Source organism: Amphimedon queenslandica, unplaced genomic scaffold (assembly GCF_000090795.2).
Source record: "Amphimedon queenslandica unplaced genomic scaffold, v1.1 AMPQUscaffold_9572_Cont18336, whole genome shotgun sequence".
Classification (NCBI taxonomy): domain Eukaryota; kingdom Metazoa; phylum Porifera; class Demospongiae; order Haplosclerida; family Niphatidae; genus Amphimedon; species Amphimedon queenslandica.
In genome coordinates this window covers 1,316-3,901 of record NW_003550156.1, presented here as the reverse complement: position 1 = coordinate 3,901, position 2,586 = coordinate 1,316, and the positions used below count along the sequence as shown (strand labels likewise).

General features: G+C 31.5%; 1 long non-coding RNA gene across 1 annotated transcript; it reads right to left on the bottom strand.

The window, feature by feature from the left end:
• Positions 1–1,195: 1,195 nt before the first annotated feature.
• On the bottom strand, positions 1,196–1,618 carry LOC109590731 (uncharacterized). The gene is made up of 4 exons (XR_002189480.1): positions 1,580–1,618; positions 1,466–1,528; positions 1,351–1,420; positions 1,196–1,280 (listed from the first exon to the last, which is right to left on the bottom strand). It is a non-coding gene; the product is annotated as an uncharacterized LOC109590731 (long non-coding RNA).
• Between the last annotated feature and the right edge of the window lie 968 nt (positions 1,619–2,586).

Below are 2,586 nucleotides of genomic sequence, written 5' to 3'. Positions count from 1 at the left end.
TATGACTACATCGAATTGATAAAACTTTATTATTTAATTCTGTTCATTTTCCAGTTATTGTCTATCAATCTGCATTGTTTTCTTTATTGTTAGGTTTTTTGTCCCCCGGGAGGGTTTTTCCTCATTAGAGGTTTTTTACCCCCTGGGGTTTTTTCCTTGAGACACTGTAGAATATGTGTCTCTAAATTGTTTGAACATTTTTCTGTTGTTTTTGGTATAGTATAGTATAGTGATTGTTTGATAGTGTGCACAACTGCACTTAACCCTAGTTCATTATTAGTCAATTGGGAGTGGGCGGGGGACTAGGGAGTACATGTACATGTTTATGAATAATTTTATGGACTGTCACAATAATCACAAATATTACCTTCATCATGTTGTTCCTTGTCTTGTCTCAGTGCAGATATCATAATGGGATCATCATTAATAGTCTCCAAGAAAAGATAAGCTTTCTCATCATTACTAAATGAATCATTCCTTATCTTCTGTAGAATAGGAAGGGACACTTCTTTCACTGACAGTATAAACTCTAACAGTTGAAGTGACTCCAACATTGAGTAAACACAACTACTGGGAATGACTCCCTCATCACCAGACATCAAAGATCTTCCTTCCCAATGAAAACTACTCTCCTTCTCACATATCTCCAGCTGCTCTCCCTTACCAAATGATATTTCATCACTGTCCATTGCATGATAATCATAACAAGCAACAAAAATAGATTCTGCTGTTGGTTTATTCACTATATACCAGTGATACTCAGTTAATGAAATAATGACACATACTTCTTATTATATTTCTATATTTTTCATTCTCTTTTCTTTTGTTTAGTATACGTACACTCATTACTGATATCTGTTCTTGTAGTTCAGCTATTTCTCTCTTAATATCTATTAATGATTCATTCTGATCCAGTAAACCTATCATAGTATAATTATAATACACTAACACATACATTCTGGTTCAATACCAGTTTTATTTGATAATGATAATTGCAATTGTTCTATTTCCATTCTCATTCCTCTTTTGATTCTGTGCGATACTATATAAATAAATAGAATAAATAAATAAATAATTTAAAAAATTAACCTGAACCAGTATTTCTTGGTAAAGACAGATGTTGTTGAATTTCCTTTACTCTCATTTCTACATTATTTCAATTATAACTGATAAAGTTCTGTACTTACTTGTTACTGTTTCTTCTAATTGTTTGTTTGTTTTAATATCTTTTATTAATTGTCTATTAATTATTGTCACTCTTGTATCACTTGATAGTATATCTGAAATATTATAATTATTCATCAATTAATAATACTGGTCAACAACCATTACATTAATGTATTATTATACCTTGATTAATTACTGATTGAGGTGTTGCTCCTTTTGTTTCTTTCTCCTCCAGTCTTGCTACTCTCTCTTCCTATTAAGTTAGTTTAATAAAATAATCAAACACAAATTATTATACCTTTGTATCATGAGGTTGTTCCTTTATCTCCTCTACCTCCTCTTGCAATGGTTCCTGTATTTCCTTCATAATACAGTATATAATGATAATTACTGACAGTATATATGCACATACTTGTATCTTTTGTTTCTTCCATATTGTGCAGTATCCAACAGTAAGCTTCATTAGACCATTCTTTATTAATGATTCAAGATTCTCATTCAATTTTATAATGAGAGCCCCAGTGAGAGAGTGAGGGAAGGAGCAAGTGACAATGATGGAGCTTCCTTCTTTGATGTATTTTATTTTAACTAATTTACCAGATGTCTTGGATAAAATATCAATAATATCTTTTAATTTCTTCTCGTTAGGTCTCCAGTCAAAGACGAAAGTTGCTGATTCACATTTAAGAGAAGGACTTGTATTGACAGCATCAAACTTCTCCTTCAAGCAAAGATCAATTGACAGTGAGTGACAGGATTTTTCCAATGTTGTCTTGTATTGTTCAATGTATCTCTCAGCTTCAGTGACTTCAAATTCTTCAACTACAGTTTCTAACAGTTCAATATCAGTCAATGTACACTCTCCTTCAATCACATGCACTACACTGGATATATCATTGCACTCAGCTAGCTTTCCTTTTAGATCAGAATTAAAGAGGCAAATGAGAGACTTTAGGTCAATCAGAGGTGGAGATTTCTGTGTGATAGCTTTGGACACTTTAAATATCATTCTAGCAAGTGAAGCTCTTATTGAACTGAATTCTCTTGATTTACTCTTTCGAACAGGAATTTCAACTAAGGATTAATCATAATATTAATTGTTTTAATCATCAATGAGGTACCTGTTGGTGCAGTTGGTGTGTAAAGTGGTGATGGTGTGACTGTTCCAGTGCTTGAATCTAAAAAAATAATAATAAAAATTAATAAAAAAAATTATCATACCTTCTTCCATTTCAATAGTAACGAATTCTTCAGTAGAAAAATATGCATCTAAAATTAAAATTGAGATAAAAATAACAATAATTCTATATTTTGACCCACCATAATCTCTTTGTACAACTGTTCCTAGTCTTACATTACCAGTGAACTTGCACAACACACTAGCAAATGTTTGTAGTAAACTATACTTGTTTTCAATAG